The sequence below is a fragment of the Polyodon spathula genome, chromosome 4 (genome assembly GCF_017654505.1).
Source record: "Polyodon spathula isolate WHYD16114869_AA chromosome 4, ASM1765450v1, whole genome shotgun sequence".
Classification (NCBI taxonomy): domain Eukaryota; kingdom Metazoa; phylum Chordata; class Actinopteri; order Acipenseriformes; family Polyodontidae; genus Polyodon; species Polyodon spathula.
The window spans coordinates 68,121,405-68,136,967 of NC_054537.1; positions in this window are offsets into that span (position 1 = coordinate 68,121,405).

A 15,563-nucleotide genomic window follows, 5' to 3' on the forward strand; every position below is an offset into this window, starting at 1 on the left:
AGACTTTTAACTTGTGGTATGTTGGCAAAATACACATTTGAGTCATGTTTTGCCTTTTTGATTTACCTGACCTAGACTACCATATTTTAAAAAACCTGTATGCTGTGGGAAAATAGCTAGTAAATAATTTTAACTGAAATATATGTTTTATGTACTTCCCAATGCGTAGTCAAACTACAGTATATAATTGTTATTGTATGCCACTGTACTTAGGAGGCACTACACAAACACTTGCTTAATAATATCACACAGCATCATTGCCCATTAATGAGCCTGAAACCAGAAGATTAAACCACAACATCAGCAAGGGCAACACTGTAAACCTGGTTCTTTTGTTACATGCTTAAACTAATAGACAGGAGAGGGAGTGTGTGACGCACAGCTTCAGTGAAAGTTTATTAACAGTAGTTAAATGTTGCCCTGATCAGCTGCACACTAGTACTAATGTGATATCATTGACATACAAAACATCAAAATGTTTCCAGTCTGGTATCTTTCTAGCAATTATTTATATCATTAGGGCTGGCCTAATACGCTAGCCTTGTTTGATCGCATTGCCATGGAAGAGTTAATTCATTTGAACTCATTTGGGATGAAGATGGATCACTAAAGTGCTATTATTAAAGTATCCTATGACTATTAGAGATCTTCGTACGTGCACTAAACAGGCCTGTCTGTAGCTGTATATTATTGCAATCTGGAGATGCCCAAAGACAACGGATAAGTCATTAGATCCAACCCCTTTACACCAGTGTTTGAATTATATATATAGAATGAAGACTGATTGTGTCCACTCGTCCGGCCTTATCCCAGTCTCCCATACCTTCATGCAGGTCTCCGCCTAAGAAGGGCGATTTACTCTAGTGCAACAACTACAGGACTATTGCATTGGTTTCACATGCTAGCAAGATCCTGTTGAGAGTGATCTTGGAGCGAATGCAATTCAAACTTGAAGGAGAGATTGCCCAAGAACAAGCTGGATTCAGGCCAAAAAGAGGCACGCGTGACCAGATCACAAACCTCCAGATCATTCTGGAAAAAGCGAATGAAAGGAACCAATCGCTGTATTTCTGCTTCAGAAATTTCACGAAAGCGTTTGATATGATCCGGCATGATCAGCTCTGGCTAACCATGCTTGAGATGGGTTTCCCACCGCACCTGGTCCAACTGCTTCTGAATCTGTATGGGCAACAGAGTGCTACTGTGAGGACAGTCAATCTCGAGTCAGCTTGGTTCCGAATCAGAAAAAGGGTCCGGCAAGGTTGTAACCTCTCTCCATGTCTGTTCAACATCTTGGCAGAACAGGTGATGCGGAAAGCACTACAAGGTTTTATCGGAGGATTCAGGATTGGTGGGAAGACCATCAGTAATCTCCGGTATGCTGATGACATTGTATTATTAGCCATGTCACCGGAAGAATTACAAGTAATGTTGTACTGTGTAAAATCGGCTGCAAAGGAGTACCATATGCTAATCAACATAGCAAAAATGAAAGTGATGACAAACACTGACAAAGTACTTGGGATCATAGTGGATGGCGGAAAGCTAGAGCAGGTGGATTCTTTCGTGTATTTAGAGAGCAGATTAACGAAGGATGCTGTCTGTGCGGGTGAGGTGAAATCGAGGCTGGCAATGGGTTTGGCGGCGATGGCTAAATTGTCAAGATTGTGGAAAAACAAATCAATCAGCACTACCACCAAGCTGCACTTGATAAAAGCCTTGGTCTGGCCGGTAGCGACATATGGTTGTGAGGCTTGGACGATGAAAAAAGAAGAAGAGAGAAGCATTCAGGCCTTCAAAAACAAATGCATCAGAAAGATGATGAAAATTTCATGGACGAAGTTGATGACCAATGAGCAAGTTTACAAGCTGGCTAGTACACAAAGTGAGCTGTTCAGCCACGTTAAATCTTGCAAGTTGAGATACTTCGGGCATACGATAAGACAACCACATGACACAATTGAAAGCAGTGTGATGACAGGTCTTGTAGAAGGGGTCAGAGGGCGCGGAAGACCAAGAATATGCTGGTTTGACAACATCAGGACATGGACTGGATTGTCGGGAGCTAATGTGCTACATGCCACGGGAGACAGAGGGAGCTGGACGGCTCTGACCCTTTCATGCGGCCAACCATCAAAAAGCGACGACGGCGAAATGACATGACCTTTATATGGACTGGAGAGGAGGGATTTAGTGGAAAATTATTGACTCGAGGGAAGGCTATTGTTACCAACAAGGGTATAATGCCCAAAGCCGCAAGTCTGCAGTAAATAATTAATAGAAGTCAAAATAATAAGAGAGTCACGGTTAAATAGTAAATAGTGCTTTATATACTGTAAAGTCATATTATGCCTTTTTTGCGTATAAACAAAAAGTAAACATTTTTGGCATGAATATCTTAATGCTGTACATTGAATGAAGCAATATACTACTACCAGTGCAACAAGTCACCAACATTTCTGGAGCAAAATAAGTTTAACGGGTGTGATTCGTCAGATGTTTTGGTTGCAAATATGTATGGCTTTACAGCATTTTGTTTAAATAGAGCATAAGTAAATAACTATATAACATAAATAACAGAAAATGTTTTTGAAGTTCGTATTTTATAATTAATTTTCTGTTAAGTCACAGAATCGCTGCTTTTTTTCATCAGCCATTTTCTGTTGGTATTAGGAGTGGAGGTGGAGGGCGAACCTTTGAGAAGGGGCGGGACTGACAGTGACATGTCAGAGGGAGACTATTGACCAGTGGTGTAAGGATGTCAGGGCAATAGCTCTATTTGTTCCTATGATGAGATTTTAACCAATCACAGGCCCCCAAATTTATATATATATATATATATATATATATATATATATATATATATATATATATATATATATATATAGAGAGAGAGAGAGAGAGAGAGAGAGAGAGAGAGAGAGAGAGAGAGAGAGAGAGAGAGAGAGAGAGAGAGAGAGAAGAGAGAGAGAGAGAGAGAGAGAGAGAGAGAGAGAGGGAGGGAGAGAGAGAGGTAGATAGATAGTACACATTTCCTTTGTTTACCATTAACATGTAACCATAGTTTAAAGGAAAAACAAAATACCCCTAATTAATGCCCAAATAACCAAACATGTAATTTTGTAAAGTTTCTGGGTTATCGGTATATCATTTAACAGCGCAGTCTTTACGCTAGTTAGCAGACCGGACATGCAAGAAACCATCAATCAAGCTAGTTAAGTGGGCGTGTTCTAAACAGCTCCAACATTGACAACTTCAACAGAATACAGAAGCAATACAGCGGACCCCCCACCCTACAGCCGCCCCCCCCCCCCCCGAGCGACCACTGTATCTCGAACCCTGCTTTAAGCAAAAAAGCCACGGGTTGGTAATTTAAAAATATACCAACCTCGTATTTTTTTACCAGTTTGTTTGTGCAACATCTGCCATTTAGCATAGAATCCAAGCACACATGGCTGTTTCTCCCCTTCAGTGACACTGTCATCGACAGAATGAACCCATTCCTTTTTTAAACTGAAAAGTGACTATCTTAAAAGCTTTATTCTCATCGGTGAGTAACTTTGAGCTGTTCCGAGATGATTGGTTAGTGCATAAAAACACTGCCTGCAGCAAATAAAAAATAGAAAAAGAGGTGGTAGCAAAAAATTCAAGAAAGATAAATAGGACAGATACTTTGTTTCATTGTCAGTGGCACTCTGGGGTTATTTGAAGCACTTATTTATGCACTGTAAGCAGAACAATACTGGCGCGAGAAATGATTAAATACAGATTCTTCAAGCAATAGACATCTCATTGTGGTGGGCCCTGGCTCGCTACTGAGTCGGTTTGATAAAAGCAGTATGAGCTGATAACTGATAAAATTTGCCAGCCGATTTGCAGAGGGTGGAGGCTACTGCTGACAGCTGGTATATGCTTTAATAAAACCATTAGAATGTAAATGCTTTATTGCAAAATAAAGAGCCTCCAGCAAGGGTGACATTATCTATTGCCGCCGAATGAAAGCGCCGATTAGCATTCCAAGATTTAATGATAGAGGCAACTTATCTTTATTAAAATTTTTCAAATCGAGTCTTCATTTTGCATGATTGAGTTTTAAGCAAATGTAATATTCAGTTTAGTTTGTGTATGAAACCTGGAATGCCCTGGAAATAATTAAAGCATACATTATTTATTTATTTATTTATTTTTTTACAAGTGTTTCATAAGCAACGGATTGGATTTACCATTTTAATATGACAGTATCTTCTAGTTTTGCACAAAAAACAAGTGCGTTAACAGAATAATTATTTAAAATCTTTTTTAACGTGTTTCATAAAAACTAATTTGATTTGTAGGAATTTGACAGCATAGTCAATTACTGTTATACTATATAAAGGCTAGGGTTTGATTTTGTTAAAATATTTGTATTCCTCACCCACATAATAGACAGTTTTTGTAAGAGTAAGCTATTGGCAACTTGGAAGGTAACTTTTTATGCAAATATTCAGCTGCTGAGGAGCATTTGAAATAGTACAGCTCAAATAACATAGCAGCATAATCTATGCGGTAAGAAAGGAATAAAAACAGAATTTGACATGCTGAACTGTAGCTACGCTGATCAATAAACTGCAGTACATTCACCTTCTTTTTTATATTAAAATGAGTGTTCTATGCATGAACCAGCCAATAAATAAATCACATTTTGCATCAACAGAATGGCAGAGCTAATAGGTCCCAAACCACTTCATTCATTACAGTTGTGATCCTCAGCAGAAAGTGTGTTCAGACTTGACTACGGGTACAGGGTAGAGTTTGGAAAGATAGTTTGAGCAACACATTTATTTTCCTGCTGGCTTACCCCTTTGACATCTCCAGGTTACAAATCTGGTGACTTTTAATGATCAAATTTTACACTTTTCATGTCGGTTCCTAAAGAGCAAAAATCACACGAATTTTTGATGCTGTTTTAAACCCCGAGACTACAGGATTAATCTCCAGGGAAGAACAAATAATTGTTATGTGATTGGATTTAAAAAGGGCAGTGCAATAGTTATACAAGTTGACTTTAAATCAAACAAAGACAAAGAGGTAAGGCTTTCCACAATGAAATAATAATAGACGCAAAAGATTTTTTGCCATGCTTAATTTTACATTTTGGAAGAGACTACAATCTCAGTTCTGCACTTTTTAATTTTAGTTTTATGGGCTGCAATGAGTCAAAGGTTATGGGAATTCATATAAATGTGTATATTAATAAAAGATGTAGCTCTCCTTATGCAACTTTTTTTTTTTTTTTAATCTATTTACAGAACCTCACAAAACTTAAAAATGTCCACCAAGTGACCTGTTAAAGTGGACTGACTATATTTTATCTGTATAATTTATAATCACGGTACAAGCGTTCCTGTTAAGGGACCATTGTCTGAAAGTTTACAAACCATAGCCTGCCGTTGTACAAGAACTGTAGTAGACAAGCGAAAGCAATCATGTTATGCAAAAAGATCGAGAAAAAAAGATAAAATAAATGTCAAACTCAAATAACTGAATAAAAGCAGGGATATTTTTAGACGAGTTGTGGGTCACAACATGTAAATGTGTAACTCTGCATGACCCTAACTCTAACCCTTAAACTAAAATAACCCTAACACTGACCCTGATATCATGCCTTAAGGATTTATAAAACATTATTATAATTATTATTATAATTCCAAGTACAACTATAAGGTGGTTTCCTTATTTTATATTCAATAAGACACATCCAGGGTCTGTGTTCCTGGCAAAACTTTACACGAGGCTCAAAAAGATCAGCTGGCACCAGCACCAAAAACTCTGAACAATTTCTTCCAGGCATGGCGCCCTGCCACAGTAGGATTCTACACCCCCTGGTGTGCCAATAAAAAATAAAAAGGTAACTTGACCAACAGGATTTTAACAAGATAGTGGTATTTTTATGCACCTCTGTTAGGTGTACAATCAGACACAATCAAGAGCACTGAAAAAGTTAAACTAAAACTGAGCTGTTTGAAGTATCGTGATATAATAGGTCATCCCATACTCAAACCCTGAATTGTAGCATATCTGTTAAAAACTACTTTTGAATTATCGCACCACACACACGCATATATATATATATATATATATATATATATATATATATATATATATATATATATATATATATATATATATACACACACACACAGAATAAACAGTAAATGTTAGAGTAGCAAAGTAACCACATTCATTGAAAACAAAAAGGGACACAAATTGGAACAAAAACACTGTATAATAGAGCAGCTTACATTAGGCTCAAGGGGACTCCAGGGACCAGCCAATCCATGTGAAGAAGAATGGCACTCGAGTTGGACTGGCCCCAGAAGATTAATCACTGCCACCATGCAGATTTAGTGTGTTAGGTGAAAAGATAAATGTGTAAGAAGGGCTGTGTCAAAACCCATAGTGCAGCCCACACTGTAATTCCGGGTCAGTAATTGAACTTTGCTATAATTATCCTGGGGAGATAATATTAACTTATAGTCTATGTGTGAAAGTGAGAGAGCCTATAATTTATCACTCAATGGGGCAGCTCATTGCATTGTGTTACTGAAATATGATGGCTCCATTTTTTGTCCTGTCATAATGACAACTGATGTGCTTATTTTCCTACCCCTTGCCTCCAGGGGATGATGAAATAGTAAGCAAACATTCTTTCTCGGTAAAAGAGGGGTACTCCATCATGATGGCTGTGCAGCTTCAAATGCACAGTGACTCTATTTCATGGGGTTTCTTCTCTTTGGTCAATACACTGTCTCCTTTTTTTTACAATGCCCCTTTCATGTGCCAGTCAGGCTGTCTTCTTTTATGAGAGATGTCTGTTTCACTACTTCATTTCGAACCCAAATTAGACTAGCCACTTGTGTAAAATGTTATACTAACAGAGTTAGTGGGCTGTACCTCATCAAGATCTGTCAGTATGTTGTTTTTTTTTCTTTCAAAAATGTATATGTACAGTTCAATTTTTATACCGTAAAACAAGAACATTTCACGAGCAATAAATGTTTGCTAATTTCACGTTTATTAAAAATCCACAAAATTAATGTGCTATGAAATATATTATTCACACATGTGCCGTACATTAAAAGAAAAAGAAGCGCAAACATTTATTGCAGCAAAAAATGGACTTTGAAGGCCATTAGTGAAATTAAGTTGCGTCAAAAAAAAAAAAAAAAAATCCAGATTTTTGAACACAGATATTATTTGATCACAGTCATTGTTTACTAAAAGAAAGAGCCCTTGTCTCATATTTATGTATAAGTAGTCATATACTGCCAATATGTAACCAGAAATAAAGTGGAATGTACTTTATTTACAGCACATAATAGTTCATGTCCCTTTCGACAGTCCACTCTGAAATCTTGTTTGCTGTAGGCAAGCTGTCTCGTTTTGACCGCATGCCAGGACTTGAAAGCTATTAAAATGTGTATGAATTAGTTTGGATCAATCTTCCAGCATGGATTTAGCAAATTATGCCATTTGTAAATGAAAAGGCTTTAACATCCTGTTTTAACCTTATCTGCAATCTTTGACCGTATCAGGTTAAAAAATAAATAAAAAAAATCTTAGTGCAACTTTTGTTAACCTATGAATCAATCTACAATCATGAACTCTGACAGGGCTAGAAAGCTGCCACCACAGATGGCTTCTAATAGCTTTTGTATTTAGCCTTTCAGATATTAAATCATGGCACCTGTACTACTTAATAGCAGATGTTGATTTTTCTTTTCTTTTTTTTTTAGCTAGAGGTGTTTGAGTTAGGAAATAAGCAAAACAGAAGTAAATGGTTTTATAACATCCAGATAACTTGAAACAAAGAAAAAGTTGATGCAAAATTGAACAAAATATTGGCTGTGCTTTGAGACCAGTTTATATATGTTTGTTAAAAGAAAACAGCAATGTTTGTCATTAAATTGTCTGAATATATTCTGTTGTGTACACATGATTATTATTATTATTATTATTATTATTATTATTATTATTATTATTATTATTATTATTATTATTATTATTATTGATTGGAAATAAGCTACTCATGACCTGATTAATTCCCTTCCTTTGGTTTATTGGTACAATAGTATTCAATTCTGAGTGCTGTTTGTCAGAGAGGTTCTGTCTAATTGTACTCCCACTAGATTGGCAATATGTTGAGGAACTGGTTATGTGCATGTCTGTATATGTAGACATAGGAGGTGAGAAAGTATAAGTTATTATACTTAATTTTAAATCTGCAAAATGTCAGTGCTTAGCATTTATTTCTAAATCAATTATTGGAAACATATATCATGCTAATGTTTAATGCAATGTTTATTTGTCTTTAACTATTGATATGCAAAACTATATCAACAAGATAACATAATACGCTGATTTCAAAAGCAATTACCATCTACAGTGATGTCTTAAAATAAAAACTGCCAATGTATTGTGTATCAAAATTGTGAAACTTTAATTACCAGGCTTGACTTTTTACATATAAAACAAATTAGCAAGCTGTCAATTCTTTTGTAACAAATTTTGTCATAATGATCAAGCATTTGATTTATAGGCAGGCGTCTTGCACATGACAGCCTGATCACATTATTTACTTTATTGCAGCGAGAGTTATAAGACAAGGTCACAACATTTACACTAGAACAGAATAATACTGCGACTAGACTACATTGCCTGACAATATCCCATTCATCTCATTTGAATAATGAACATTATTGATGGAAATTACAGGCTATGGGCCTGCAGGTGAATTTTGTCATTCCTTGTTCCTGCTGCCATTGTAAGTAACTGTGAAGCAATATTATAATATTGCAGTGCTACTGGAACTCATGAAATATACTATATAATACATTACACAGCAGTACCAAAAATTGTCTTGTATATAGAGGTACTTTTTAAATCAGATTTACATAGCACATCAAACATTTTAAAACAAAACAGGCAAATATGTATGATTACATACAGTAATATATATTTTAACTGTATATGTAGCCGTCGGCATCACATGTGTGTGTATAGGCCAATATTGAATAAAAGAGAGGATATATATATATATATATATATATATATATATATATATATATATATATATATATATATATATATATATATAAACAAGTAGCTTTTGAGTTAAGGTGAAAGAAAGCAGTAACTATAGAACTGTGGTTAGTCAAGAGAGAGAGAGAGAGAGAGAGGGTGTTGTATATAGGTACTGTACATTGAGTTGCAATATTACAATAAGAAAATGTATCTGTTGTGATTGCATGGATAAAACAAAGGAGAAATACTGGGTATTTATTAAAATGAATGGTGTTTTTATGGCTAAGTGCCTCTTTTACCTACGTTTACATTGAAGTTGTCACAATTCTTTCTGCAGTGTATTGTTCCTCCCCCATCCTAATTAATCAGGTTTAATATATTTCACTGGATACCTTTCTGTTAACAGTTACCTGGTTTATAGATACCTATTGCAGCTTGAAACAGTCAAGCTACTAATACAGAATTAACCCTCCCAAAATTACACTTGTAGGCTTGCTCATTCTCTTTTGAGAATAATGACTTTCTGTAATATGATTTATGGCCAATCAATTCTACTCAATTTAATTAAGACCACTGATGTATGATAAATGTACACCTACTGGTTATTAGTATTCAAAACAAAATATGTTCATCATATCACAGTGCAATGAACTCATTCTTTAATAAATCCTCTGTGTCATTTATGTCACCATGTGTAATGCTTCACTATCCCTAGCCAGTAATGAAACTTGTTACTTTCCCAATGCTCAGAGAGGTACTTAGGTATGCCTTCTCCCACTGCAACATCTAAAATGCATACATTATGTTCTGTGTGTGGCTTTTTTTTCTTGGTTGTTGTTATAAAAAGCATCCTAATATTAAGTGTATAACATTGACACTGGAACCAGAAACTAACTAAATAACTAACTAACTCTCTCTCTCTCTCTCTCTCTCTCTCTCTCTCTCTCTCTCTCTCTCTCTCTCTCTCTCTCTCTCTCTCTATATATATATATATATATATATATATATATATAGTATTTTGTAACAAATACAAACAAGCCATGTTTAAAGCTGTATATACTGTCCCAGGGATCAGATTAAAATGCATAAACAAACTCAAGGATTGATCAGCATTTTTTATATAGTGTTTGTGGCAAAGTGTCCCGCCCCTGGGCTATTTATTTGTGTTATATGTTAGGTGTTGTGTGTTAATGTTGGTGTATAGTCATTGGTACATGGGATATAAATGGGTCTGTGGAACACGAGTTGTTTAAAATGTATATTTGTATTTAGGCACGAAGATTGTAAAATGATACAGGTAAAATGTAATAATATGCGAGCACGGGGAATTGCACATTATTAATTCACGTGCAGTTGTACCGAGACTCCAATTGAGTCTCTGTACAGCTGCATAAAAGCTGCATGTTTTCACTCACTCGGAGTTGTGTGTTCGGTGAGTGGAGAACGGGTGTGGAGAAGGAGAGTAAACAAAGTAAAATAACAGTTAGAACTGTCTTGACTCATCGTGTTTGTTTGTCTGTTAGTCCACTGTTTGTTTAGTGTTAGTCAGTTTTCTTGCATCTATTTGTTTTGGCTACCAGTGCCGTGTCCTGTGTTTTGTTTATCTTTTGTGTGTTTTGTAACCTTTTATTTTCTGTTTATTAATTAAACTGCGCAACAGCGCAGTTCTCATTTCACCTGGCAGTACTGAATGTTTCTTCCAGGTCTGACATCACCATACTCGCCATCCTGTTAAAGTGTTATACAACTAAAATCCAGAATTAGTATTTTATTTTAATAAAGTTTCAATGCTATTAAACCCTTACACTTGTCCGGTCAATAAATGTTTATTGTATTTTTATTTTTTTTCATGGTAACAAATCAACAGGATAATACAGTTCAATTCCCAATACTTTCTAAGGACAAAAAGGTCAGAGGCAAGTACTGTATTGATTAAGAGAGCCAAATGAGTGTATGTATAATCATTTATTTATCGCAAAAATATGCAGTACACAGTATTTACAGATATTGAGTTAGCAGGTGCCACATTTGATTGGCAGTGTCATATTTATAGGAAAGTTATGGACCAAAACAAAGGGTTAAAAGGAATTTGACCCAACATACACAGGTTGACTGATATGTTGAGTTGCAAGTATTTAATCTTGCTGCTGAAGTTACATGAAGCATACATAACAAATTGCAATGGCTGCAGGGTAATAGATCACTTGCCAGATCTTCTTGTGTTGTCTCTTTTTTTTTCCTGTGGGAAGAACTATTCTGAAAAAAAAGTATACTGTACCGTTTCTATCTTAGTGTGTAATTCATACAAACTCTTCTATAATCTTTTGAAGTAAACCTAAGGGCAGGGAGTATTTAACAGCACACAAGAACCAAAACAAAATTCATAACAATTGAAAGGATAGCTGAAATGTGTGTTTCTATTTGATGCTACTCAAATTATAGCAGGATTTGTTGTGGTTGTTGTTTTGTTTAAAAAATGTATTCATTTTGTCAGTTCACAAAATGCATCATCAATTTAAGTAATTTACTGTTGACTGTTTAATCAATTTAAAGTGAATGAATTAGTTTAAAAAAATGGCAAAAGTTTTTTTTTTTTTTTTTTTTTTTTTATTAAATTGCTAAAGAAACAATGATATTTTCAGATACAGAAAGTTGCAAACCTTATGCTAGTCTTCTTATGTTATTAACTAACCAGCTGCTTCGCTATCAACTGACAACACTTTGCCTTTAATTCTGTAACGACTTTGCTGAAACGACCAAGAAAGTGAAACTATATATATATATATATTATATATATATATATATATATATATATATATATATATATAATATACCTGTACATATCGTTAGTCAATTCACGTGGTGTTAAAATAAACGATTCGGGGAAGTCTTATGTTTAACTTTGCTAAGCCCCTTCATAATACAATTTGAACCTCTTATTAGCAACCAGAATATTCAAGTCAAGATAAACAAAACAGTGTTTTATCTATTTCATTAATTTTCCTTTCGCGGGGGGGGGGGGGGGGGAGTTTTGCTAATAGAAATATTAAATAGAAAGTTCAGGATACTTAAGAAAACTAAACTTTGTATCTTATCTCTTATCTCTGAAATACCATTCTTACCAAGCACAACATTTTTTGGTGTCAATGGTGTTTTATCGAGCTTTATCGGTTAAAACCGAAAACAGAAAGCTAATTATACTCCAAATGTGTAGTAGTTTGATGAAACATAACATTCTGTTAAATGCAAATTAAATCATTTTGGATCTTTGTTTTTTCAACAGAAAATCACACTTTTGTTATGACACAAAACATCACAAAGACAGGCAGTGAATTGATACATTTACTTACTTATTGTTGTATTTTGTGGCACTTGGAGTTACACAGGACTCCTGAGCCTTACAATGCGCGAAAGCGAGACATTCGGTCATTAGCCAAAGGCACTTCGTTATTCCTGAGATTTACTGGTAAATGTCTGAAGTAAAGCGTTATCATATTTAATTCTGACATTTACTATTGTGCTTGCTGAATGTCGATATTTAACATTACTTCTTAAGATTTGCCAATATTCAGACATACATCGTAACATACATATATCAAATAAAACATTGACATGTGCAGTAATCCCTGTTCACAGTGAATGAGTGTAATATGAAGATGCTATGAGAGATAGTTGTGTCGCCATCTGATGACTCTGTGCATGTCACAAACATATCCCATCTTAAAGCAGTATGCGCGCATTCATGAACACAACATTGGAGGGTCAAATAGAAGCAAGGTGTTACAAAGCATTGTCAAAAAATATGAGTTTCATGAGAAAAAGTTGGCTCAAACGCTGGTATTTCTCTCATGAGTAGCAAGTCTTTGCTTTTTTGTGATGTTGCAAATCTAACAACAGACTTCTGTCATGTATCTAAATGTATCAGAAACTCAATATAATCAAAATTAAAGCATAAACGCATCAGTTGCCAACTTATCACTCAACAAACATTTGCATGTGCAGTAGGGAATAACTTATTTCAAGTTTTTAAACCCAGCCAACCAGTTTTTAACCATGCCAGAAAGCAGCCTACAGCAGACTGAATTATGTTCTAATATTTCCTACAAAATACGTGTTTTTAATTTAAAAAAAAAAATCATTTGACAAAGAAATATGACATTGCACCTTAGTCATAATAACCAGGTCTAGTACACTTCCGATACAGCAGGTCATCCAAAAGGAAATGGTATGCACGCAATAACTTCTGTTAGGTTTTGAATGTTAATCTGTAGTCACATTTTATTTTATAGTGGTCCTAAACTGGTGAATTATTGTTGTATTCAGGATTCAGCCAAAGCAATGAGATGAAATAAATTAAATGACATAGAGGAGGTTCTGTCATTAAACCCTACACTGCTTATCAATGCCAAATAAAGGATAGGCTAAGACTTTCAGCACAAGTCCTTTACAAAACATATAACAAGAATGTATATCAGAAACTTACTTGTATTTCAAACGTCAGGGTTCCAATGCTATACACTCAGCTGAGCTGCGAACTGCTCTGAATCTGGTTGTAAACCATTGGAACCTAGGTGATCAGTTTAACTTGACAATGCAGTCCGTACGCTGAATTGCTTCAAAACAACAGCCAAGCAATATGTTATTGGAAACCTAGTCGTTCGCAAGATGTAGACAGTTGATCAACTCAGCCAATCAGATTTAGTGCTGTATAAAAGTTTTATGTCTTTGCAAACTTTTGTTAAACTTGGACACTTGAAATGCAAACTTAGACTAAGAAATGTGTACTTTCAGGTACACTTTTATCTTATTGGGTAGGTTATTATGTCAGAATGGAACGTTTGTTGATATGGGCTAAATGAATTGTATTCCTTTCCTATTTAAACAATTCCTTGCAGTCCAAATACTGAAACTATGGTACTTAATTTCGCTGACTCTATATACTGGAATGACTTCTCACATTAAAGGAGACACATGAGTCACACATGAAGAATTAGAAAAGTAAGCTTTAAGTCCATGAATCACCAAACATCATTTTCTGTAACTTATGAAAACAACTTTTTTAAGGTGATATTTTTAAACAATTGTCACCTGAATCAATGGTGGATTTCAGTTTTAATATATGAAATATTTATGTACTGTATCTTTAATTTATCCACCAAAATGTCACATCAAAATAGCACAAAAATGATTTACTTTAAAATATAAGGTTAAATCAGACAACCAACATTTTGTGAAAAAGACAACTGTGAGTGGGTTTAATATTTAACCAAATAAATAGCATTCAGTTGTTGACCAGAGGCAGCATTCCCATGTAACTGAATCTTCCACCATCCTTATGTAGAGATGGCCATCAACATCCGTCTTTACTTCATCGTTCAACACCTTTTGAGCTGGCGAATGTAGAAAATGGTAACATGCACTAACAGCATCTGTCTGTTGCAGGATATACAGAGGTTATATATGGGGAAGTACAGGTAAAGCCCAAAATCAATCTTTCAGTTACTTCCCTTCACTGATAAGAAAATTCCACAAGAAAAGATAAGATATGAGGTTCTCTCTAATACCCGGAGGCCGATTTCTGCAGCTGAGTAGATATTACATCGTATACGAGACAAAAGGAAAAAAAAACTGCTTCCTTTTGGTGGGCAATCCTTAACTGTTTTGTTTATCATGTTCTTATTTTTTCTTGATTGCATGTTAGCCTTCTTGTATGAGTTGCTGAGTCCAATGAATAACAAAAACAAAAGGTGATTTAGTCCAGAAAGTTATTCCCGATGATTTCAGAAGTGTACTTTTACACCCAACACAGGCAGTTCTCCAATGTAATTCACGATTTGGAGATCTCTTAGTTCATAGGCAAATATTTGAAAATGTTGACTAAAAGAGCAGTATTTCATTTGTAGGATTAGTTGGTGCAGGAGAAGAACATTTGTCAGATTCAGATACATTCAGTAATATTCTTGAGGCATCTAAACAGATCCCCTATCTATTTTATAGTGTACACCTACCTTATGGAATGCTTTCCTCTAAAACCTCTGGCCACTACATGGCTTTCATGTAAATGTGATCATATTCTTAAAGTATTTATAGTTCAATTCACTTATTTCATAGTATAAATTACAGGTAGGATACAATTATAACAAAATTAGTAAAACAGTTTTGAGGTTTAAACTTTCTTGTTTTGTGTTCTTGCTTGGTTTACTAGCACTGCCTTTTGTTTGTGCTATACTTCCTTCTGTCTAGCTGCTGTTGAGATCCCCTCCAGCTACCCCAACAGCATCTTTGTTTGGCAGGGGAACCCAACCTCCCAGTTCTTTCTGCCAGTTTCATTCTTCTTTCTTTTGTCAGATTCTAGACAGGCAGCTCAACAATCGACTCTGATGACATCCCATCTTGGTGTCGTAGGTGGAAGCGGGAAGGACACATTGTAAATATAAAATGTTGTAATAACACCAATAACAATACGCCCAGGTAACCAATATAGAAACTGCAAATAATGT